The sequence below is a fragment of the Rhinolophus sinicus genome, chromosome 16 (assembly GCF_057876585.1).
Source record: "Rhinolophus sinicus isolate RSI-liver-muscle chromosome 16, RSI-T2T, whole genome shotgun sequence".
Lineage (NCBI taxonomy): Eukaryota > Metazoa > Chordata > Mammalia > Chiroptera > Rhinolophidae > Rhinolophus > Rhinolophus sinicus.
The window spans coordinates 150,427,188-150,454,567 of record NC_142516.1 but is presented as its reverse complement, the minus strand read 5'-3'; the positions used below and the strand labels follow the sequence as shown (position 1 = coordinate 150,454,567).

At 37.3% G+C, this 27,380-nt stretch overlaps 1 protein-coding gene across 3 annotated transcripts in view; it reads left to right on the top strand.

The window, feature by feature from the left end:
• The window catches only part of HS6ST3 (heparan sulfate 6-O-sulfotransferase 3), a 613,593-nt gene that overhangs the window by 425,568 nt on the left and 160,645 nt on the right, over positions 1-27,380 (top strand). The gene's annotated exons all lie outside the window — the stretch shown is intronic.

Sequence of the window (27,380 nt, the reverse complement as noted above, 5' to 3'; positions counted from 1 at the left end):
ACGATATTCGATGAGGAATGTTCGTTTTGTCAAAATGAGCTTATGTTGGTCATGGTGAGTGCCAAACACTGTGCTGTGAGTCTAAATACCTATAAGGTATTTGCACATCTATAGGGGTCACAGTCCAGGAGACAGACTAGTAAATAAGTAAGTTCAAAAATTATCACTAGGATACAGCAGGAACATAGAGCTGTGTGTTCAGAGAATTGGGTAAAGAGGGAATGGTGACAGGAAAAGTTTGGTGGAAGGGAGGGTAATGGGTGTCTTAAAACATTAGTGAATATTTGCAAGGCTGACTCAAGGTGGAGGCAACTTAGGCCTAGGGATATTGGTAGCTATGGTGGGTAGAAGACTTTCCAGACAGAGAAGAAAGCATGAATAATGGAAACTTACCATGTTGTGAATCTTTCTTCAAGTTAGTCTTTCACAGGGAAAATGTCTATTAATTTTTGAGAATCCAATTTCTTATCAACTTTATAAATTGCTATAAGACCATTGAAAACTCAGAATTCGATATATATATATAAATTGCTGACATGCAATAAAATTTTATTTTGTAGGTAGTTTAAAATATATTTCCTTTTAATTGTGAAAATGTAAAATTATGGTTTTATTTAACTTCTTCCTCCTAGAATTGACATTTTGATTGCAGCCAAATTTCTACAAATGCTAATTGAATTTTTGCTGAATTTCAAGCTTGTTTCCATCTCATACATTTTTGTAATAAGATTACTCTTAACATTTATTTACTATGTATCTTTAAAACATGTCCAGTCTGTGTATTTATGGGCAAAATTTGGCATAAATATTTTGTGGTATTCCATACATCTTTGGCAAGACATCTAGATTTTTCTTAGAGAAACTTTCATATAATGATGTCTTAGGTTTTATGATCTTAAAAATTCCTTACATTGGTATCATGCTTTACAGTTTACAAAGCCTGTTACTTTAACAGTTTACCTACTTTAGATCAATTGATCCTAGCGATAGTTCTGTGACTTAGACAAAGGGTAGCTAATTCAGAATTCCACATACATATTCCTGCTTCTCTTTATACTTGTTTTTCGAATGACGATGCAATGCACTCAGATAGCTGTTGAGAGCAATGTGATTCCAAAGAAAGTGTCAGGTCACCATACAACACAATTGATCAAGTGGCATAGGGAGAACAACACCTATGGACAGTGAGTCATATGACCAGGGTTTCAATCAATCATGGTCCTTTCATCACCCGATGGAGACACTGGACGTACCACTAGACTTTTCTGGGTCTCAATAAATCATACCTAAAAATGAGTTGGAAGGGAAGAGATTAAATCATCTCCAAGGTCTTTTCTAGTTCAAAGTTCTGAGACTTGATGTGAACTTGAAAGTAAATGAAGCAGAATAAACATAACCATTAGAGGAATCTGTTAGATTTTGGTGAAGCATGAAGGTTTTAAGACCTTGTGAAACTTGTGAAGTGCATTTGGACATGTCCTCCTAGGCATTCTGCAAATGGGCAGCATCTCCATATAGAATGTACTAAAAGGTGGTTTCATATCGACATTGGCACTTTTTGATACATGTGACCTGAAGTTTCCTTTGGTAAGGCAGTCCCATCATTTAAGTGATTTACTTCTATTAAGAATCTTTTTATTTCCCTTAATTGTACTAAATAATGCTTTCTGCTAATGAATTTAAGAGAAGATCAAAATTATTTCCAGATTTTGTAAATTAATAGAAACACAGTTGGCACTGGGTAGAATTTTGTTGTTGTTAAACAGTATTTTTTAAACCATCTGCCTATGAAATGTGTAATGAAAAATATATTTATAGAGGCCATTTTTAGAAACCCAAAAATGGTTTCAGATGTTGATATCATAGAGCATATGGTTATTTTCTTATGGAATCTCTTGTATGTAAAGGTACCTGTAGCCCATGATAATTGTTGGGAATTCATTGTGTTATTGTGTACGGATCTATAAATTAGATAGTTAACTGGAGATCAGAGCTAAAATTTATTACCACTAATGGTACATCACATTTTCTAGGAAAATACAGAACTATTTTATACCATCTTAAATCAAAGGCTAACTTTTATTATGAGTTCCTCAGAAAATCAGTGGTTCCTTTTCTGAAAATCTGTGTTTCTATTTGAAAAAACTCTTAATGTCTTCTCGTTATCAGCACTGCCACCAATCCCTACTATTTTTAAGTTATTTTTTAAATTAAATTTATTGGGGTGACATTGGTCAATAAAATTATATAGGTTTCAAGTGTACAATTCTACAATACATCATCTGTATATTGCATTGTGTGTTCACCACCCAAAGTTAAAGCTCCTTCTGTCCTCATATATCTGACCTCCTTTACCCTTTGCTACCTGTCCCCCTCCCCAATTAAAACTCTGGTAACCATTGAACTGTTGTCTGTGTCTATGAGTGTTTGCCTGTTTGTTTGTCTTTTTCGTTTGTTGCTTTCAGTTTTATATCCCACATTTGAGTGAAATCACATGTTTGACTTTTTCCATCTGATTTATTGTGCTTAGCATGATATTCTCAAGATCCATCCATGTTGTCACAAATGGAAGCATTTCATCTTTTCTTATGGCTGAGTAATATTCCATTAAATATCTGTACCACATCTTTGAACTAATCCCTACTCTTTAAACAATTCTTATGTAAACACCAATGTATACAAATGCCTATGAACCTCTGCTCCTGAAAGCAGAAAATATTCTAAACATGGCCCATAGTTGTAGTATTTTTTAGAAATTAGTCTCTCCTCCAATGTAAAGATCACTACATTAGAAAACTGAACCTCTGACCGTCTGTTTCTATAGATTACATCAGCAGAAAATCTCCATGAACCCAAAGCTCAAATCATTATTGTCTGTCTCTGAGATGACTTATTAGATAGTTGTACTCATTCTATTTCCTTTCTTCGAGTAAAGTAGGCAGAGAGAAGAATGCAGTTGACTAATTCTTTGAAGGCTAGATCAATATCTTATTAATTTGTGTACCTTTGGCACTTACTAGGTGTCAGTAATTCATTGGTTAATAAACAAAGAGCCTCAGAGGTTTCCAACCACAGGACAAATCCACAGGATGTTTATTACAGAATAACTCATGAGATACTTGTTGCAGAGGGTCATCTCTTCTTTCCATACATGTTCAAGAGATGTAAGACTTCAAAGTGAACTGAAGTCTCCTAAACCTTCATATACTTAGTGCTGGCATCTTTAACTAATTTATGAATGTGACTTTTGTAGTATATCAGAGAGATAATTTGTCTACAATCATTTCATAAGCATCACCGAATAGCTATCCTGTAATAAAAGTCCACCATTATTATATTGAATTAGACTTAAATACAGAATGTAAGTTGTACTCTATTGTAGAATGCATTTAAATACCTTGATTAAGCCTTGCTAACTCAATGTCAAATAACATTTCATGCCTTTAGTCTCTTAGGTATTTCCCCACACACACTTGTTAATTCTCTTTTCTTGACTTTCTCACCATATTCATTGAGCCTATTTTTCTATTAGTTTACAGAAAAATTAAGATATTTATATACGTTTACATTAACTACAGTTACTTAACAACTTTAAATTGTGCTATAGTTAGGCTAATTAAAATACATTGAGTTTATCATGGTTGAATTGCAGTTTAAGAATCTGTGCTTTCAACATAATCCTTCATTAATGGTTTTCCTTTTCAGCATCTTTTGGATTCCAGCCACATTAATCCAGCCCAAAGCTTTCATGAAGGGAAAGGGGTTAGCGCCATTTTAGCCATGCTAGAAAAGTAAATCTAAACTACAGTAATTGTGGTTTCACTGGAGGAAGAGAGTGGGTGGACAGAATGCTAGTTTCTCTAGGTGAAAACTAGTGATTAAAAATATGGTCCCAACAAACAAAAATTCATAGACACAGACAACAGTATGGTGGTTACCAGAGGGAGAAGGGGGTGGGAGGGAGTTAAAGGGGGTCAAATACCAGAGGGAAAAGGAGGGTGGGAGAGAATTAAAGGGGGTCAAATACTCGTATGTGGTAACAAAAGGATATTTGACTTTGGGTGGTGAACACGCAATGCAGTGTACAAATGATATATTATAGAATTGTACACTTGAAACCTATATAATTTTATTAACCAATGTCACCCCAATAAGTTTAATAAAATTTAAACAGCAGTATGGTCCCGAACCAGCAACATCCACATCACCTGGGAAATTCTCAGATTGTACTCAGAACTACTGAATGAGAAATCCTGGAAGTGGGGCCCAGCAATCTGTGGGTTCACAAGCCCTCCAAGTGATTCTAATCCATGCTCAAGTCTCAGCACCACTGATTTAGGTCTTCCCTTTATGTGGAGAATTCTCTGGGGGCTAAAACAACTAAGAATACCATCTCATCTCAGGGAAGTCCAGGTAATACAACCCAAACCTCGATTAATTTAAACTGAAACTCAATCTTATACATGGGTTTCAATGTAGACAAACTTGAGCTTGCATCACAATGAGCAGATTCCTAACTCAGCCATCTAGGGTAACCCATCTGACCCTCAGGTAACCTCTTCTGCAAACTAATGCAGACCTTCTTGGACTGCTTTGAGGGTTAGAAATGACATATGAAAAGCAAGATCCTGAGATGCATTCCTGTCCTAGTACAATGCTTGGCACATGCCAGAAGCTTGATAAGTGTTAGTTCTGTTGGTATTCATTCAAGTCACTATTCCTGCCACTTTTTGTCATTGAGATTTGAGTCCTGAATTGTATTCTGGGACAACTTATCAGTAGAGCACATGAGCAAGGTAATGAGTACATGGCCCACATTTCTGGATAACAATAAGGTTGAAATGTATTTAGGAAACAAAACTTAAGTGCCGAGAGGTGTGGTCTCTCACAAAGCAAAAGTCGGCTTGCTTGTCAGGTCAGGCTAAGATTCCAGCCTCTCCATTTCTATTTGTCTAATACATGGCAGGCAAAGCATATGGAGAGCTGCATTTTTTAAAGACAAAAACCTCTTTAAAGCTATGTGAAGTTGCTTAAGATTCAAATGACAGTTCTCTGAAAGTCGGATTGTATTCTTTGCCCTCTCTTTGACAATGATTATAGTAATTGAACAGACTATAGTCTTCTCCACTGAAGTGTATGAATGTAGACATTTAAGGTTATATTTCCAAAGTAGCATATATAGACTTAGCCATGTGTCTCTTCTTAATACTGATGGTGTCGTGCACGGTGCAAGGAAGTACTTTTGCTCATTGGATTGAAAAGGTACCCCCACAATATTAATGCAAGTAGCCTTCAGCCCTATCAATTATCCCACTTCTCTATGACTTCTTTTTCATTAATTTCATTCCAGAATGCACAGTTATTTGAGTGGTGATTCTGTTGTTGTTGTTGTTGTTAATGATAGTAGTGCTAGTATTTTCAGTATTTATCAAGTGCTGACTGGATCTTTTTGGTTGAAGAGTTGGTTAGGAAAACTACTGTCAAGTTCATTCTCCACCATAGTAACCGAATTTTAATACCTTCTGGGGATACAGACATTTATATAATCTAACTCCATGGCACTGAGGTACAGTGTGTGTAGTGTATTTATGATTGAACAGAAAGTTTCAAACAGCAGCCTGTGAAATTGGATTTTAGATGTAATGTACCATAAATAAGTGCTATAAAGATTGCCTTTAATGCTATAAATCAGATTTTATTGGTTTCAGCTATCTCATTCTGGTTATTGTATTACCCACAAAATCAGAGGAAATCAAAGAGCTGGAATATTTTTTATTTTAATATCTCATATTCTACAGTAATGGCACCTGCACCCTTACAGCTTTCTTTTTGGGCAGGTTGGACAAAGTTGACAGGTGGCAAGCCCCAGCATCATATCAGTGGCAGGATCAGTGTAAACAACTAAACTTTCGGACTTGAAACCTTCTCAAATATCCTGTCTAGGAAACACGCAAGGCAGGTGAATTGGCAGATCCCTTATCTTCCTGAGAAGCTGGTTGTCATGTTCTTCATGCAAGGCTGACACCTGTAGAGATTGGCAGGTAAAGTGTGCTTTGCATCTTCTGCAAAGTTGGAGTTTTGTGATGAGGCTATCTATTGGGGATGGGGGATATCCATGCATGACCTGTCTGAGTTATTTAAAGCACCCCACACTGTTGCTATAAAAGAAGGTGGTGTCCTCAAGCAATCACTCCATGTTCGATTTAGAATCACCCCCACCACACACATTTTTTGATATTTTTATTTAGTGTGGTTTATTCAAGAAAATTGACATATTTGGCATTTAGAAAAATGCTTAGAAAACCATACACACGGACTGATAGAGCCCAGGGGACTCTAGTAATCTAAAGCTGAACTAGTTAGGACTAGAACAATTTTCAAGCAACTAAAAACGCAGCTGTGCTCAGTTTATGTGTAGTTTTCCTCAGTGTTTACTTACACTAGATACTCTGAGTACTTGACCCAGGCCTTGTGGGTATGACTTTCATTGTTCAAGGTCGAAGCTGTCGGCCTGAAGCAGGCAAGAGGGAAAGCAGGGGTTTCTTTAAACTAGGCTATCAGGGAGCCACCTCATCCTGCTTCACGTTTTAACTTATTTTTATTGCGGCATTACACCAGGTATCTTCTCGTTAGTTTCCCCACCTGAAAAATAACCATGCCTAGCAGTCAGAGAGGCACCAAAATGTTATGTTTTGTCTTGATTACAAAGAAATCTAATTTCCACAAATGCTTGAGTAATCTTGAACCCGGTGGAGATAAAAGCCATATAGAATGTTCGTACTGCTAATATTATGCTAATCCGAGTTCAGCAATTATTTTTTTTTTCCAAAATAGGAAATCTTCCTGATGCCACCTTTACTGGCTGTGAACTAAGCTGGAAGAAGTAAGGGGATTATGCTGATCAGGGCTTGACATTTATGACTGCCAGTTTGCTGCTGAAAATACAGTCCAGGAGCTCAGCCCTAGACTTGGGAAGCAGCTGGATCCCAGACTGTGCTTTGGCACTTGTTTTAGGCTGTACTCAATTTTCTGGGAGCCCCATGGGCTGCCTGCAGTGAACGAGGAACTATCCTTGTCTGGAAGTGTACGTGCAGCTGCAAACAGAAGCAAGGGGGCTTTTTCTTTAAGGACTTTCTGCCACTAGTTCCATGTTCTTCATAAGAGCATAAGGGTGCCTCTTTCTCTCTCTCTTCAAGACTAGCCTTCTCCAAGAAGTTAACCATCCCTGAACCACCACCATCTATTTAGTTTCAGAACAAGCACATGATTCTGTTCTATCAGTTACCTCTTTTGTATTCACCTCTATATAACTCTCTTTATGCAAATGCTAAAGATATAATTCTTTATTTCAGTTTATTTGTTTGATTTACCTTGTTTCCTGTCCTAGCCCAGTCACTCTGAAATTACTAGAAACTAGCTTTGGTTCAGCAAAATCAGGTTATTGTGCCATTGCAATGGGGGAGACCGCATGTCAGGCAAACTGTGGGGCATCTCACCAAACAAACTAAAAGAGGCTATTACAGGATTTTGAGGGATAATGGAGTTTAGGTTAAATATTAATAAAGCAGTGTTTGAATAGGCTCAAAGCAAAGCAGGGCTGTGTGCAAAGTGTTTAACATCAAGTCTGGACTGTGAAGTGGATCTGAGGTCTTATTTCTTTGAAAACTCGTTAAGATAGATGTATAATGTTGTGTCTAGAAACCCCATATTTGAAGCTCTGCAACCGGGATCGGAAATTAAAGCTGGCTCTGTGTCAAAGTGGCTTAGATCATCTAGGCAAGAGTGGGACGTGTTATTTTTCTGATTCGATTTCCAAAACACAAAGTTTCTCATAGTTAATGATTTTAGAGAGCAAAGCATCTCAGTGAGTAAAAAATCAGTAGTCACCCAAAGAAGTGGTTGTTATGACACTGTACAGCTCTAGTACGTACTTGGGAGAAGGGCTGTTTCCTGTTAACTTTCAGCTGGTTTCATCTGTGTCTGTTATTCCAGATGTTAATGTCCAGGTACTATTTTTTTTACACTTTCTCAGTCTAATTTTTATTTTCTTACTTCCATATCATGCATTTACTAATATCTTCGCTCAGAATCCCATCTTGCACTTTAGATTTTCCATCTGGATAAATTTTCTTTCTCCTGAAGCGTATCCTTTAGAGTTTCAGTAAGCGATGGTCTGTATATGACAAACACTTGCAGGTTTTACTTCTCTGAAAATGTCCTTATTTTGTCCCTTGAAAGTTAGTTGTAGGGGGTAGGAAATTCTAGGGTGATGGTTGCTTTGTCTCCATGTATTTGCACTCTGTCATCTGGTATTTATTGCTGTGCTAAGAAGAAAGCTATCAGTATAATTGTTCCTTTGTAAGTGGTTTTCTTTTTTTCCTCTGTTTCTTTTAAGTATCCCTTCTTTATTTTCAGTGTTACAGTCATATGCTGCATAAGAGCATTTAGGCCACTGACTGACCGCATACAGGACCGTACTCCCATAAGATTATAATGGACCTGAATTCCTATAAGAAATAGAAGGAGATGTGGTTTAGGAGGAATTTTTTTTGTTTGTTTGTTTATTTGTTTTTCTGTAATGGGAGCAGTATCTGTGGGACTTGGCAATGGATTCCCTCTCGCTCGCAGTACCTCAATTCTGAGTGTATAGATTACATCCCAAGCAGTCAGCCACTGACCAGTTTCAGCACAGAGGAGCCTGTCCCCCCAATGCTGCATATTCTAGGGCACTCCAACCCACCCAGATCTAGCAGATGGTCTTCAGAGCACACTGCTGAAAATCCTTTGTTGAGGACCTAAGATCTTATACAAGGACAAAGGTCCACAGGAGCGACCTTAAGAAGGATTAAGTGCCACTGTCACTTTAGTAAAAGCTTTCTGTGGTAGTATGGAGCCAGCCTGTCCCTGTACATTGAAAATATTTTCAGGTTGTAATGGTGTAAAATATAGGTAAGTTTCATTTCTTCCATCAATTCAATGCCAGAGAGAGTCTTTTGTGCCAGATAGGGTTCATGGAACCAAAATCACATTTTCGAAGTCAAAATAATGAGTCCCCAATTTTATACCCTCTCCGTATTAAACACCCTCTTTTTCTTATAAATGCCACCAAGTTCCTTAATTTGACCACTGCTACAGCGTGCAATAATCAAAACCACATTTTTGTGACAATCTCCTGTGCCTTTCTCTCTCCATCTTGATTTCTTATTCCTACTGATCCTCAGGCCACCTTTCACTCCCTCCTGACAGTGACTATTATGATGACCTGTGCCTTAACCACCAGTTTGTCCTCCATATTTCCAATCAGTCCAGCCCACATCCCTGCTCATGGAGCAGCACTGACAGCTCTGTTGTTCTATTTCTACCCTGTCAGAAAGAAGCAGAGGGAGGGCTTGTGGGACAGTGTATAAAATGTCTACAGTATGTACAGTAATATCCTTGGCCTCACATTCACTCACCACTCACTCACTGACTCAGACAGAGGCACTTCCAGTTCTCAAAGTTCCGTTCATGCTATGTGGCCTATACTGACGTACCGCTTTTTATTTTTTATTTTTGTACCTTTTCTATGTTTAGATATGTTTAAATACATAAATACTTGTAATTGTGTTATAATTATGTACAGTTAAGTACAGTAACATGCTTTACAGTTTTGTAGCCTAGGAGCAATAGGCTATACCATAGCTTACACGTATAGTGGGCCGTACCATCTAGGTTTGTGTAAGTGCACCTATGATGTTCACACAATGATGAAATCACCTAACAGCACATTTCTCAGAACATATCCCTGTTGTTAAATGATGCATGACTGCATATATATATGTAAGTATATATATATATATATACTTTTGCTTTCAATGTGTCTAGTTGTGGATTTCTTTTTTTATTTAGTGTGCTTTGAAATTATTGAGCCTCTTGGGTATGAGTTTAATAGCTTTCAAAAATTTTTGGAAATACAAGTTATGTTTTCCAGTATTTCCTTCTCCCGATTTTATTCATTACCTCCCTCTGAAACTCCACTTAGATGTATTTCAAACTTTATTAGCCTATTCTGTCTCTTTTCAGCTTTTTAAATTTCTTAATATTTTTCTCTCTAGGTTGATTATTTCACATTTGTCTTCAAGTTCATTAATTCTCTCTTTAGCTGTGTTGAATTTGCTGATTTAAAATTTATTTTAAAAATTAGTGAGTCTAATATATTCTTTTAAAATTTGACTTATATTTAAAAATATTGTTTTATTTTTTCATGTTTTTGAGTCTTTTATTACTCAGAGTATATTAAATACATTCGTTTATGAGTATTATTATGTATTCAATATCTGAGCTCTTTGTAGATGATTCTGTCATCTCTCGTTCTTATCATGCTTCTTTTTGTGTATGTTGTGATCTTTTATTATGATTTCCTTATTTTTCTTGGAATTAGAGTTCTAGTTTGGTGCTTAGTTTCTCTAGAGAGGATGTGCAGGATTACTACCAATCTGGTTGCACATTTAATTCTTTTCTATGCTTGCAGTTTTTCAACATATACACAGGAAGCATAAATGTGGGTCACAAATCCCTTTCTCTATAAGGATTGCCTTGTGATTACTATTAGGTTGGTGCAAAAGTAATTGTGGTTTAAAGATTAAATTGCAAAAACCGCATTTACATTTGCACCAACCTAATAATTCTCTGGGAGATTTATTTTTCTTCATAACTAGCAACAAATTATGACGGGCAAGTTCCTTTACTCTCCGTTCCTGGGGTGAGGATTGTTATCATTTATTCTTCCATTTTGGAATCTCAGCTTTATGTAGAGCTCTATTAAATTCCTTAATCTGGGTAACCCCTGGCTCTTATCTCTTACCTCTTATGCCTTGACAAGTCATCAAAATTAAGTCAAGGTCACAAGTTTCGGCCAATCCCCTCAGGGTAGCTGATGCATTAATGCTGGCTTGCCTTTCTGGGGTCTGACTTTTTCTTCATTAGGGGGATTCAATTCATTGGGGATGCCTTTTTGTTCTTTTTTTTTTTTTTCCCCTCACGAGTTCTAAGATGGGTTTAAAAGCTATGCTTTATCAAATAATCTATCAAAAGATGTGATACATGTATACAATGGAATATTGCTCGGACATAAGATGAAATACTGCCATTTGCAACAACATGGATGGATCTTGAGACTATCATGCTAAAAGAAGTAAGTCGGGCAGAAAAAGCCGAGAACCATATGACTTCACTCATATGTAGGATATAAAACTGAAAGCAACAAAGGAACAAGACAAACAGACAAACAAAAATTCATAGACACAGACGACAGTTTAGTGGTTACCAGAGGGTAAGGGGGGAGGGGGTGGTAGAAAAGCATAAAGGGGGTCAAATATATGGTGATGGAAGGAGAACTGACTCTGGATGGTGAACACAGAATGTGATATATAGATGATGTATTATCAAATTATGCACTTGAAACCTATATAATTTTACTAACCAATGTCACCCCAACAAATTTAATAAAGAGAAAAAGCACTATGTTTTAAAAGTGACTTTATTTTATGGTTTTTGAAACTTTCAAACAGGAACAGAATATTTACCTGGCCATACTTTCAGAAATAGGAATTCCTCTCTAAATGGACTTTTCAAAATATTGCCTGTTGGAATAGTGATGTGGATAAAATTTATTTTATTGAGTTTTATATTTTTAGAAGTGCAGCTCACCATTATAATTAGAAATCAATGTTTTTCAGTACTTTTAAATGTAAAATCAAGGCAGAAACATTCTCAATGTGAGAGGGCAAATGCATATGAGATAGATTCTTGCTAATTTCCTATGAGGAAATAAAGGTCTTCAGAAGTGACTTGTAATCAAATGAGCTGTGGAGGTAGTGGTAATATTTCAGGCAGGTCCTTTTAGTTTCCCAGGCAGGGTCAGGCATACTCAAAACAGTTCATCTTTTCCCAAGCATTCCTCAGTCTTTCAGAGTGGTTTTATTCAGCATGGATTATGGACCTTTCTTTTCCTTTGTGCCTGTGTATCATCTATCAATTCTTAACCATTTCTAAAAATAGAAGTTTTAGCAGTCCATGGGCCTATTTAGATCAAAGGGCATAGCAATAATAAATGTTTTCATTAAAATTTAATGAAGTAACCAAGAAAGTTCTAAGAGTAAATAATGTGTGTGTGTGGATAAAGAAATAGCTACTTATTCCATTTTCCTTTTTCTTTGCACCAACTTAACTACCCATTATTCTGTTGGAAGATTCTTTTATTGCTATGGACTGGTTCTTAGCCCCAGTCTGCAATATCTTATAGTTATCTACTGATATCCCAGACATGTTGCAAAATTCCTAAAATGCCATTAACTTCAGTATACTTTGGTTGTGTGTCATATTTCTTTAACACCAACTCAAGATTTTCTCCAGATAGTTCCAGATAATATTGCAAATTTCTTAAAAAGCCAACCAACTTCAATTCAATTTCATATATTTCCTCAACATTTCCAGCAATGGTAGAGTATCAGAATCCGTGCTATGGGGCTCATGAAAATCTCCTTGAAATAAAACCAAGAGGACAATGACTGCCAAAGCCGAGTGGGAAATGCTGCCATTTGGCACGCCCAATGGAGATGTATCTGAAAATACACACAAGTTAGAGCTCAGGTTAGTTGAAATAGAACTGAGTGAGCTGTTCCATCAATTAGACCCAATGGAGAGCTCTTTTAAGTCAAGAATATCAAATGATGGGCAGTTGTCTTTTTTGGAGGGGAGGGCAGAATATCAGCTAGTATATCTTTATTTCTGAGCATCGAAATACTGTTTGCTTTCTGCAATTCAGTCTTTTACAATAACTTTGCAAAGCAGTTCCCAAGCACCAACCCTTGGAAACACTTGGAATTTAGGCAACAGTTCAGGGCTTAAATGTTTGATATCAGTAAAGGAAGATGGGCTCTGGTTTTGCCATTTCATCACTACCTGGTGAGCTCTGAGAACAGTATGTAATATAAACAGGATCCCTGCCCTTTGCAGCTTCCATGCTGAAAACAAGACAGTTTTTTCAATGGCAATACCATTTCTTTTTATTGTTTGTGTTGGTGATGGAACTTTGATAGTTCAGGCTGTATACTACACTACGGATGCCTCTGACCATATGGTGCTTCATCTGAATACACCAGGCAAGACATTAGTAGATGCAGAAGTCTGGGCATATGTGAATGAGATGTGCCTGTCGACAGTGAAATCAGCCAGGTCATTTGCTTGTGTTTCTCCTCTCACTGTGCTGCAAACCACACTTGTAATCAGAACCTCTCCTAATTCTTTTCATATTCTCTCATGTTGCTTTCCTGTCCCTCTTCTATCACTGGAAGCTGCAAAACTGGCAATGTATCTCTTCTCTGCCATGAGTCAAAATATGGAGGAGCAAATGTCGGTACCGTTCCATGGATCAGTGAGCATGGTGTACGCATTGGCGGGACTGGTGTTTCTCAGACATCCAGAGAGAAAGGCAGGAATAGAAAGTGAAGGCCTATGTACAAACACAACAGGGAAAGCAGAGATGAATAGCAACTGCAGAAGGTAAAATGAATCTTAGTTTGGTTCAGGAACAAACCGTCCTGTTTGCTTAAGAATAAGACTTATATTCTCAAAGGACTGAATTAGCGACTGGAATTTTTGTTGAGCGCTTACTGAGTGAATGTAGTATGTTCCAAAGGCATTAGACAGTGAAGACTCTAGAAAAACTTTGAAGTGAAAGAAAATTTAAAATTCAGTAGTCTATTACTGCAATTCAAAATGGAGACCCACAGATATTTTTTATGGACTTAGCTCTAGGCACTGAACTGGGCAATGAAAGAGCTGGTACTAAAACTCTGACCTCATGGCATCTAGTTCTCGGAGTTTCTAAACATAGTCTGCTGACTAGTGACCCCAAATGTACATGTAAAGATGGAAGTGGGTCCTATTTGTGACAAATGATGAAGGGAGCTTATCTCTGGATTCTGCATTTCCACCTCAGTACTTGCCTCATCCATTATTGCTAATATGCATAGCAAGGGGTATGGAGAAAAAAAGTCAGCAAGAAAAGGCATGAGACAGAAAGACTGGTATTACCAACACTAAATAAGGGTTAATAAGGCTAGAGATTTGGGCTCCTTTGAAACTCAACCTTCAACCAATAAATGATACCTCACTCTTCACATCTTAAGGTAATAGTCTTAAGACATGGTCTCATTCATTCATTCATTCATTCACATATTTATTAAACAATATATATGAGTCTCTTTGCTACATAAAATGTCTTCAAAGATTTCCTTATTGCCAAAGGTATTAGACATTATTCAATATTGACATTGAGGTTTTCCCTTTTCTATGAAAAATCTTTGCTGCTGAGCCTCTAAGATCTGCCACTCTCTTTTTCTCACATGGAGGTTTCTGACATGACTTCTCAACATCTTTAGAGGTAACTGCTCCCAGCTCACCCCTACATGGTGTGTGTGTGTGTGTGTGTGTGTGTGTGTGTGTGTGTGTGTGTGTGTTTTCCCCAAAAGATTCTCAGCTACTGCTTCTCTCCTGAGAAGAACAAGAAGAACAAGTTCTTCCTGAGAAATGTCATCTTCTCGCAAGGATTATTTCTTCTGCTATAAATTTAGAAGTTGCATAATTTAATCCTAATTTGTAACTCCTCTGAGTTTCAAGCTCCTATATCCTAAAGTGTGAGGAGCATCTCATGATACTCACTTCCTGCCTCTAACAGAGGACAATGCCCTTCACATGCTGCTTTGCCCACGTTCCCTGCTTAGCCTTCCTCTCATGACGCTACCCTAACATAGGGTCCTGCAGGCTTTCACCACGATGATTAAAATTGCTTTCCACTTGGTCTCCCTGTGTTGAGCCTCTCCCACATACGATATGAGTGTGCGTGGAATGTGGAAAACACCAAACCAGCCTGAAGGAAGAGAGCCGAGGGAAGGGTCAGAAAATACTCCTCAAATGAGGGGAACCTTCAGCTCTTTTCTTCACTTACCCTTTTCTGCACTTTTACTTCTTCAATTAAGGAAACGCAATCTCTTTAAAATCTGACTGAAGAGGCATCGCACTCCTTCATTGACAAATTGATGAAATCCAAAGCTTTCCCTGGGAGCTGGTTCTTTCATCTGGCTTCTGCAAAATGTTTAAGCCAAGAAGAAAGTACACTTGTTTTTGCCAGAGACTTGCAAAATGTGCTTCTGACTGGCAAAATACAAAAAGCTTTAAAAAGGGAGGAAATTGTACAGCAAGCACTGCCATCTGATAATAGCAAACGGGCTCACGTTTGTGCAGAAATTGGTAGAAAGGCACCTTACGGCATAGTATGTGGCCAATAAGGGAACTAAATGGCGCTATTGCCAAATGTCACTTTTAGATACACACTCCACGCCTACTGACTTTGGATGAAGTTGCTTACCCTGAGCTGAGGGGAGAATTTGGGTCCAAGTATGCAATTTGGCCACAGCTGTAGCTTTAACTATTGAGAAAATAGCAGCATGCAACCGGAGGTATGGTCTGGGCCCATCAACTGGATTTCTCAGCCTATCTCCCGGGCCCCCTCGTGCCCAGAGCACAATGGGAGCCATTTTATTTACTTCCGATGCTTTGTGGTGCCAGAGTTGCAACAGTCCAGCCCTGATGGAGAGCTCAGCATATTTTTCCAAGAGTTCCTATTGCTAGAAACTCAGAATGGAGTTGATAGAAATCTAATGAAATGAAAGAGCTCTCTTCCCCTCCCCTGAATCCCAGAAAACATTGGCATTTGAAAAATTGTGTTCTAAACGAGTTGACAAGGGCAGGAGTTCAGCAGAAGCTCACTATAAATTTATATATATTTGAAGATTTCTGCTCTCCTCCTTCTCTAGTGTTTGAAGATAAATTGTATTCAGCTTTAGGGATTTTAGTTTAAATATCATGAATATACACTTGAGGATTCTCTTCAAAAAAAAAAGAAAGAAGAAAGGAGAGGTTTTAGAGCCGTGTTGATTATGGACAATACAATATAATAAAATAAGAAATAAAAAAAGGAATGAAAGTGGTTTCGTTGGTTGCCTCCTAGAAATTAGAAGAAGGAAAAAACTGGCAAGTTAAATAATTGCGGACTCAAATGGCAAGTTAAATGATTGAGGACTCAAAATTTGCTGGTGCTTGATGAATTCAGAGGTTAATATTACAAGTACTATAGCTTTGCATAATTCTGTGTTAATTTGAATTTTATTAATTAAAGAGGGTCTCAGATGAGACTGCATTTATACCAGATAGTAAAAATATTTAGTTTACTAGATTGGTATAGTAAACTATATTGGAGGCATGGAACAGTGGTCTATATAAGGAACATTTGTTAAATACCTGATATTTTATGCTTTACACTGTGGATACAGAAATACTTCTAGCCACAAGTTTGATGGAGATGAGAAATTACAGCACACGCTTGTGGAACAAATAGAAATTAACTTTGAGATCTTGGACAAGTTGTTTTACCTCTTTTACCCTCAGTTTACTCATCTGGAAAATGGGAATAACTACCTCAAAAGCTTGTTCTGTTGATTAATTAATATAACATTATGCCTGTGATGTTGTGAGTAGTTTATACTATTCACTTTTATTAATATTAAGGCAGGAGAATTAAAGTATTAAATCAAGGCAGGTAATAGATGGTGATTGAGAACAAGGCCTTAGAAGTTACGTTGTCATTGCTTCAAATATTTATTGAATACTCACTAGGTATTAGGCATTTGCTAGGTGCTGCATAATCAAAGGTGAACAAAAACACACAAACGTGAGGCTTCTGCCCTTAAGGAATAAATAGCTTCTGGGAAGAAGCAGAATAAACAAGTAAACAAACAATAATGCATTCTCCCTCCCCAAATGGTAATGACTTCTCACAGAGTTTCTGTTTTTGTTCAAATCCTGGGCTAAAATCGCATCTTTGTTCAGTTTCTACATGGTGTTTCCATGGTGACTGAGATTGGTGCCTTGTAGTGGGCAGACACATATACCCTCCTCTGGTTTAGAAGCTACTTGGGGTTATTAGAAGGAAGAGGGTTGGCTGCAGCACCCTTATCTCCTAGGTGATAGCTCTTATCATTTATCGAGGGAACACCTAGTTGTGTGGCATCAGTGAGGAAACTTTTGCAGCTTGTTTATTCCTTTGTGTGACCAACCACCCTGGTTTCACCAGTACTGAGCCATTTCCCAGTACTTGGAACTATCAGTGTCAATCCCAGAAAAGTTTCAGGCAAACCAGGGTGAGTTGTTCACACTACTTATCTTACCCACTGGTCCATCTTCTGTCTAAGAAATACGTAATTTTACATTGTGAGAAGTTCTATGAAGAAAGAGAATAGGATACTGCGAGAGTGGATTACAGGGAAGGACCTTGAATAATTGGGTGGAAATTATCTCCTTTGCTGGACATTTGGTCCTGTCCAAAACGTCTACGGTCACATTTGGTTCATGCCAAAAGATCCTTGAAGTTTAGTTCTGTCCAAAACATTCACGGAGACATTTGACCCACAGTTAATATAAATCTCACTCTTCTGCACGATTGGGACCCTACTCCATTTACCTAACCCCATGTGCCATCACCAGCTAAGTTAGTGAGGCAAAAAGGGTTACTATTGTCAATACATCCACAACATAATTATTGGACAAAAAACCATGATAGTATTTTTCATGTATTAATCCTATAAACCAAAATGGGCTATTTGAATCCAGGGACCTTTTCCAAGCATGGATGTTTTGGACAGGACCCATTACCAAAGGGCCATTCAGTATGGACAAAATATACTCACATTTTGGTTACTGTTTGCATGATATGTCTTTTTTACTTCCAACCTATTTGTGTCTTTGAAAGTGTATCTCGTAAGACAGCATGTAATTGAATCATATTTTTGTTCCTCATCTTTCTGCCAATCACTGTTTCCTAATTGGAGTGTTTGATTAATTTCTGTTATATGAAATTACTGATAAGGTAGAATTTACATGTGTCATTTTGCTATTTATTTTCTATGCATCTTATGTCTTAAATGTTTTTCTCATTACAGACTTCTTTTGGTTTACATGGATATTCTTTAGTGAACTATTTTAATTCCCTTGTTACTTTTTTAATTATATTTTCTTTGTGTCATTATCTTAGTCATTGCCCTGGGGATTACAATTAAGATCTTATTACAATCTAGTTTGAATTTATACCAATATAATTTCAATAGTATACCAAGCTTTGCTCCTATATATTTCAATTTCTTCTCCCACCTTTGTGCTATTACTATCATAGAAATTACACCTTTATCCATTTTGTGCCCGGCAACACATATTTGTAAGTATTACTTTATGCAGTTGCCTTTTAAATCAAATAGGAGAAAAATTGGTTACAAACAAATAATTTATACTGTATTTATATTTACCTGTAAGCTATCTCTACTGGTGTTCTTTATGTCTTTACATGGATTCAAGTTGCTATCTCACATCCTTTTATTTCAGTCTGAAGGGCTTCCTTTAGTATTCTTATAGGGCAGAAAAGCAAGAAAATAAATTCTCTAAGTTTTGATCTGTGAATATCTTAATTGCTACTTCATTTTGAAAATAGTTTTATGAGCAGTAGCATTCCTTGTTGACAGTCTTTTTCCTTCAGAACTTTGATTATGTCATTTCACTGCTTTCTGGCCTCTGGGGTTTCAGATGAGAAATCAGCTGTTAGTCTTATCAAGGATCCCCTCAATATGGTAAGTCACTTCTCTTTGTTTTTGGTTTTCACCCATTTGATTATGACTTGTCTCGCTGTGGATCTTTTGAGTTTATCTTATTTGGATTTCTTGAGCTCATTGGATGTGTAGAGTGATGGTTGTCTTTAAATTTGGAAAGTTTTATCCATTAATTCTTCATATATTCTTTCTGCCCCTTTTTTGCTCTCCTTTTCTGTTCCCCCAAGACTCCCATTATGGACATGTTGGTCTGCTTGATGCTCTTAGTCTGTGTTTACTTTCTTTTATTCTTGTTTTCTTTCTGTTCCCTAGACTAGATAATGTCAATTGACCTATCTTTAAGCTAACTAATTTTTCATTCTGTCTGCTTAAATCTGTAGTGAAATTTTCATTTCATTTATTGTACTTTTAATCTCCAGAATTTCCATTTGATTACTTTTACAATTTCTATCTGTTTATTGACATTCTCTATTTGGTAAAACATCATTCTCATGTTTTACTTTACTTCTTTAGACATGGTTTGATTTAGTTCTTTGACCATATTTAAAATAGCTAATTTAAAGTCTTGTGTAAATCCCAGCATTTAGCTTTCCTCAAGGACAGTTTATATTGATTGCTTCCTACCCCCCACCCCCCACCCCCATGTGTGTATCAGCCATGCCTTCTTGTTTTTTTGCATGTCTTGTACTTTAGTTGAAAACTGAATATTTTAGTTAATATAATGTGTCAGCTCTGGAAATCAGATCTCTCCTCACCAGGGTTTATTACTATTTATTGTTTTTTTGTTGTTGTTGTTTTGTTTTTGGGGGGGTTTCTTTTTTTTTTTTTCTTTTTTTTTTTTAATTAACCCTTTTATTTTTAGATCATTGTAGTTTCTTTTTTTTTTAAATTAAATTTATTGGGGTGACAATTGTTAGTAAAATTACATAGATTTCAGGTGTACAATTCTGTATTACATCATCTATAAATCCCATTGTGTGTGATATATAAACCAAAAGCAACAAAAGAACAAGACAAACAAATGAGAAACAGAAACTCATAGACACAGACAATGGTTTGGTAGTTGCCAGAGGGTAAGGGGGGTGGGGGGTGGGAGATGAGGGTAAGGGGGATCGAATATATGGTGATGGATGGGGGGTTTCTTTAGTGACTTTTCTGAATAAATTCTGTATTCTTTTTTGGGTGTGACCATTGAAGTCTCTGCTTCGTTATCTTAATGGTCTGCTAATGATTAGACAGAGATTTCCTTAAATGCCTGGGACCAATAAGTCCTCCAGTCTTCGGGAGGGGCTCTGTGTATACTGGGAAACAGCTTCAACACTCAGCTAGGCTGCTTTTTCTTAGCCTTTATTTTCTGCTAGCACAGAACCTCAAGTTTAGCAAGAGGTTAGACTGTCTTAGGTCTTCCTGAGCATGCTACAGTCCAGGCCATATGCACAGCTCTACAAATTTACATGGGCTTCTAGATTTCCAGGGATATTTGGGGGATTTTCAAAGACTTCTATGAATACCTCATTACCCATCTTTTTCTTTTAAGCTTTTGTTTAGCCATTGTCTCTTCTCCTACCCACTGCCTCAGGTCGTTGCAATATTAAACATTTGCCTCTGAGATATATATGAACATTTGCCTCTGAGATATATATGAATATGAAATATATATATATATATATATATATATATATATATATATGAAAACACCCTAATAAAAAAGCATTTTCACATTGAGTGAGCTTCAAGTCATGTCATATAAAGACAGCCCTGCAAGTGGAATATTCTAGGGATCTACTAGACAGGACAAATAATGACCAACTTGCTAGGAAGGGAGGTTTGAAGAAACTCCAACCCCATTCTTCCCCTTCCAGTGGCTGCCAGACTGCTGGTTTTAGCTGTGATTCTGGCTGTTGGTTTTCAAACTACTGCAAATGTGGGGGTGGAGGGTGAGAATAGGGCAAGTTAAAACACTGTGAAGCTTGCTTTTCTTAATGAGATTTATCCTTTTTTAAAGAACAACGGTCTATGAATTGCTGCGAGCCTTTATCTAATATCTAATATCCAGTTATTAAAAAAAAGTCAATTCTGATAATTTTTGCCAGTGTTCTCACTGTTTTTAAAGAGGAAAGGCCTTCTGGTTGTCCTTATCAGAATTTTCACATATGCTATCTCTCACTACTGAACAACTCAATAAATGGTGTTTGTTTATTATTATCAGTTAGCTCAACAACCTCAGGAGATGAGCATTATTATCATATTACGAATGATAATGAAGCAAAAGGAAGCAAAATATTTGGTGCTTCCCACCTCCTTTTCTTGCAGTTTTCCCATTTCACCTGTCAGTGAGCTCGTCATTAAAGCCCATCCTCAGGAAGGGATTCGATATTAATCAGTTATGTCAGATTAATCAATTATATAGATTTTGGGTCAGATGTTTCCGCTCTGTGAAAAAATGTGTATTGAGTCAAAGCATGTCTTTATTCTCTTAAATGAATTTGAAGCATCAGTGAGAAAAGTGGAATTTTGCTTTTAAAGCAGGAAAGCCCTCAAGATCCCTGAAATAACATCATATGGGCAGGAGACGTTAGTCTTGTTAGTGGGTCTAGTTTGTAGTCCACCATTGCCTGTGGGCATGGAGAGCTGCCAGGGCTCATGTGAGATGATTAGGGTGCTGCCTCGGGCTCTGGAGTGCAGAGAGTGGAAGTAGCCCCGAAAACTGATTGACATTCTTGGTGGGCTGTTGTGAGCACTGGTTTCATAACATGTGGCCGGCAAACTCAAAATTGGATGTGAAAATCAATAGCAGAAACCCATGGCTGTACCTTAGAATCAGAAATGTCATAGGAGCATCTTCTCAAGGAAACAAAATTGCTCTCTTGAACCCTCTTATATTTGCTTGTTGGTATAGTAAATAGACAAATCATGCTTCAGAAAAGAAATCCCTGGAAATGGTTTTCTCCATGGATATTTCTGCAGAGATGACATCTTTTCGTAAATGGCGATTGTTTGAGGGATCACCTCGAAGAAAACTCTTTTTCAGTTGGAGGGAATACTGTGCCTTATAATCTAGATCAGTACTATACCAGAAAGACTATCTGTTCAAATTCTAATATGTGTGTTTCGGTCCCTAGATATAAACCAAGAAGTTATTCAGAAACCTAATACTAATTTATGTTTATTTTTAGAAATGTATTGTTTAGTAGGGTTCAGGGTGTCATCACAGGATTCAAGCATGGGTTAACCCTGTAGTGCTTCTTGCTGGGGGCTAAATGCTCTCACAGTGCTTGGGGGAGTAGGCCTGTAAAATGGAAAATTCAGTACCATCTCAGATATACATACACTAAAGCAAGTAGTGTCACTGTTTTCTTTTCTGTTTTGTTTCAGGAGAAGGGGGAGCAAAAGTCTGTTGTTAACCCGGTATTTACTTTCAAGAGCATAGACCTAGAGGATCTTATGACTTCAGAAATAATTTTGTGAAGGAGGAGTTTAAACGCAGGGAATTTGAGTCACTGTAAAATGGAATTTGTGAGTCAAAGAGCTGGAGCTTAACCCCACCCACATGATTCGTTTTATCCAGTGTTTGTTCCATCTTATTGTTCTGTCTCACATATTCCACTTTGGTGAAATATAATATTGAGGTGGGAGAGCCTGAACATACATGGAAAGCTCTGTAAGTTTGTTTGACTTTATTATATGCACTTTGTTTATAGGAGTCAGACTATCTGAAAAAAATCGAGCACATATAATAGAGAAACCACTTAGTGTGGACACTCTGTTAACACTATACAATCTGTACTGAGCTATATATACACTTTTACTTCATAAATAAATATACTTAGGAATGATGGTTTGTCTTGATTGTTAGTTTTGAAATTAACTCCAATTCAAGCAAGAGAATTTGGACCCCATTTACCAGCTTAAAGGTGACAAAGCCATGCAAAGTGCTGAGAGACATTCTGATTTGTTGTACCTGCAAATAGTTTATAAACAATCTGGTATTCTTTTTTTCCCTTCTAGTTTGGTTTGCTCATTGGTTTACTTGGAACTAAGTGACCTTTCAGATTTCTTCAAAATCTATGATTCTTGATTGGATGCTATTACAAAAAGGGTTTGTTACTATACTAATAGCCAAGATGAAATTCAAGGGACTCAGAAAAATGATCTCATGCAAAATTTAGGATTTGCAATGATACAAAGGAAGACACAGAAGGACCAGTAATAAAAGCCCTAGTTTAGAGTGTTAAAAAGTAAGTAAGGTAGCCGTGTTATGCATTGTGATTATAAACTGCTGAATTGGCATTTACTGTGACAAGAGTTTCCAATTTATTGGATGCATGTCATTGGAATTTGCCCTTTCTTTTTATGTGTCTTTCCATGATGAATGCTAGTGCTGGGAAATGAAGAGCTCTTACCCTTTTCATACTTTGCTGAATGCTGGCGAACTTGCCAATTGATGCTTCTATAATTTTTGCCTCAAGGTCACCTGAGGGGACAGAGTCATCCAAACAAGGTCACTGGCTATGTTGAAAGTTAATAGTTGTTTCCTGAAAAAAAAAAAAAAAAAAAAAGTCAGAAAAACCAGGACACCACAGATATAATTACTGTAAGATGGAAAGTGGATTAAGAGAATATTTTCATTTAATAATGCAATTCATTTAAAATAAAAGGTGATAAATAGTACTTGGACAACTGAGGTCATTTGGTTTGCTCTCAGTAATTCAATTACGAGAAATCTGAAAGCGGTAAGTGTTTGGTAGGTGGGAGCTGTAAAAGCACTGGACTGTTAATAATTTGAGACTTTCTCATCCCTTTATGCGGATGAAAGTGGATCAATTATGTGAACAAGCAGGTCTCCTTATTGTCATCGTTTCATGGATGGGCCCTGAGGGAGATGGCTCAAGGGCCCCAAACTGGGAGGCAGCTCTTTGCCTTTTGGAAGAGGTTCACTGTCTTCAACTTGAATTTCAATCTGGGAACAATGCAATAATTGGCTTTTTTTTTTCTTTTCTTTTCAAGTCATCATTTCAATGTCCTGAGAACGCAGAACTCTTTTGATTTAGAGTCACCACTAAGAACGAGGGCGAACATTCAACCGCAGTTTGAGAAAACATTTAGTATTACAGCAAGGTTGGACCAGCTGAGCTTTCCTAAGAGTACAAATCCGAGGAGTATGTGGGTTAGGTTTTTAGTGCATTTTTTCACAAGGATTTCTTACGTTGAGGTAGGCTTCTCTCCACCACCCAGCAGACATTGGGGGTGGAATCTAAATTTAATTTAGCCCAAAGCAAATCTGCTAACAGTCTTCATGTTTTTCTTTCGTTTGTTTTTTTTTTTCAGTCTTCATGTTTTTCAAATGAAAAAAATAAATCAGAATACAGAGTTTGACAATTCCAAATACATTTATGAGGATAGAGACTGTCCTGAGAAATTCTAGAAATGTGATTAGCACATATACTATACCTCAAAACTAAATACAGCTTTTAAAAAGATATGTCATATGTGTGATTGTTGTTACATGTGTCTACTTATCCATACTATAATTTGTATCTGAATAATTAAAAATTAGCCATACTCTTTTGATTCTGTTCTTCATCAATAAAGTTGCACAAACAAAAAGCACATTGTCTAGATACCACCTTTTCCTAATGGCTTTTCTTAGTACTAAACATTATAACATGCCTTTTAGCTAAGTGTGATGCCTTGTACCAAAAGCCAACTAACTTCAAAAAAAGAATTTGAGCATGTCTAGTAAGCCACATTGATCATTTGGAAAATCTAAATGATGTGTATGCTGGAATATGTAAATATCTTGATGACATTTTATTGCAAGGAAAGCTGAAAGTGAGTAAAATTATTCTTAAAGTTCAAACTGAAATCCTTATATAGATATGGTGAAGAACTTGTGTCCATTCTCTGAGAGGTTAAAAGGAAAAATTCTTATCTGAATCATATGCGTTCACTTACAAGAAAAGAAAAAAGAAAAAAAAAAGAAAGGAGATACTTTGCAACAGTAGCAAAATGATTCTAGCTTGGAAAATCGTTCTGGAATTTAGCATCTTACTTTGTTTTCTTTATTTGAAAGTCTGAGCCCCACCACATCTGGATGTTCACCCACATCTTGCCTTTAGTTTTTTCCTGTTTATCATGATTATCCTCTGAAGATTTCATCCTTTCCTATGAGTTAATTATCCTCTCCCTACAGGTGATTTCTCAAAAATACATTTAATAGATTTTTGTTTTGATCTTTAGTCCTGTATTTCCAACTGCCACTAAATGCAGTGACTTCAAGTTGGTAGCTCAAAAGTGGCCATGGTGGGAGTATTTACACCAGAGCAGTTAGTAGTAAGTGCTACAAATTATATTCCCTTCTCCTAGAGTCGGTTGTTAAATTTTTACCAGCACACCGTTAGCTGTCACCTGAATTTCCAAGTTACACTTCAAACACAATATGTAAAACATGTAACTCATTTTTTCCAGCCAACTGTGTTTCACCATGCTCAGATTTCCTCTTATTTCCTGAGGTACAGTACCATTAATTCGAATCAATTTCTTTACGGTGAGTGCTTTTCAGCCTAGACCTTGGTCCTCTATTTTCTCTACCACATCTATACTTACTCTTTCGGTAATCGCAGTGTGTCTCATGACTTTCCATACAGTTTATATGTTGAACACTTGTCAGTGTATCTCTCTATCTCCAACCTCTCTGTAGACCCTTCTGTTGAATTGCCTACTTACCATCTCCGCTTGGGTATCTAATAGACATGTCCAGCTCGGCATGTGCTGCACTGCACTCCTAATTGTCGGCACAAATCTGCTGCAACTACAGTCCTTTCTATCTCCGTTTATAACAATTCCATCTCTGGTTGTTCGGGGAAAACAAAAATTGACTCTTTGGACACCTCTCTCTTTCACATTTCCTATCCAATTTGTCAGGAGGGAATTCTGTTGGTTCTACCATGAAAATATATCCCAGTTCTGCTCACTTCTCACCACCTAAGTGCTCTGCCCTGGTGTAGGTGTCGTCATGTCTCCTTTGGATTACTGCAGAAGCCTCCCTGTTTCTACCCTTGGACCTTTATACGTTTTCCTCAACTCATCATCAGAGTAATCCCTAAAAATGTAAGTCAAGATCATATTAGTCCTTGACTGATGTGCTCTAATAGCTGCTATTTCATTCAGAGTGAAAGCCAAAGGTCTTACAATGGCCTGTAAAAGCCTATAAGATTTGCCCCAGATTCACTGTGATTTCCTGTCATACCTCCTCTTGCTTACTCGGAAGGAGCTGTTCCGACCTTCTTGCTGTTTATGGAACTTGCTAGACAGCCTCCTATATTCCTTCCGCCTGAGATGTTCTCCCCCGAGATACTCACCAAGTCCCTCCATCTCTTTCAAGGCTTTGCTCATCTCTCTCCTCCCCATGAGGCCTCTCTTGACAACCTTACCATATAACTTCCCTCCCCACTTCTTTTTGCCTCAATGCTGATTTCCCCATACCTGCTAAACTTTTCCATAGCACTTACATCTTCAAACATGCTCCATCATTTATACATTTATCATGTCTATTGTTTATTGTCTGTCTGCCCCACCTGAAATGAAGCTACACAAGAGCAGGTATGATGGCTGCCTTGTTCTCTGACTTATATCAAGCATGAAGAATTATAACTGGCACATAGTGGAAACTCTATAAATATCTATGAGTGAATGATCTGTTTTAAAAGGCGATTCATTTTGACTTTTATTTCCTTCCCACATCCAATCTATACTGAAGTCCTTCCTCTACTAAGCCCTTCCTTGTTGGGTTTACTCCTAGGGGCTCAAGGAATAGGGTGATTTCTGAACAAGTGGCTTACCTTTGGGGCGTTCGTCCAGAGGCTAAGGCTGGGATGAAGGATATGTTTACCTGAAACAACCAGGAACACAAAGAGCCCAAGAATGAGTGCCGAATATCAAGTCAGGGAAGCAGAACTTACTTTAAGTCCAAGAGGTATGTGGAAACTTGCCTGGAAACAGGCAATAGTGCTGAAGGGTCAGAAGACAGAAATATAAGGATGATGAAGGAGAGAAAGCCAAGTGTGAGGACCCAAACAATAGCCAAAATAGGCCTGAAGGTCTGTGGCATATGTATATTGGCCTGAATAGCCCTACTATGTGTGGGTGGATAAGCCTGTAAAGCTATGTGATAGTGGTAGATAGTTCTGCCTTCTGATGTTTCTTCTATTCCTCCTATGCATTGAATTCCTACTATTAGCTAAATCCCTGTTAACTTTAGTCTGTGACATAAGAAGAGCCTGTTTGTTCCGATACCTTCTCTCTAATTCATCCCTTATCTCACTACCAGAATTATCTTCCAGATGACATGTTGGTCCTGTCTCTCCTTCCTTTTAAAATCCTTTAGTGCCTCCCCACTGGCTACTGGACTAAGCCTGGACTTTTTAGTCCAATTCAAGTTTCACTCCAAGCCAGATTTTGAAACTTCTTTCTCCCTGACTTCTGTAAGGTCAATCATTTATTCATTCATTCCGCAAATATTTATTGAGCTCCTCGTATGTACCAGGAATGAGCAAAAGTTTCTTATCATAATTGTACCATTCACCATTCCCTAAGTCCACATTCTATGTTCTTATCTCTACCTCTTTTCTAATGCCTTCGTCTTCTCCTGGAATATTCTTTTTTATTCTACCTCTGACTATGGAA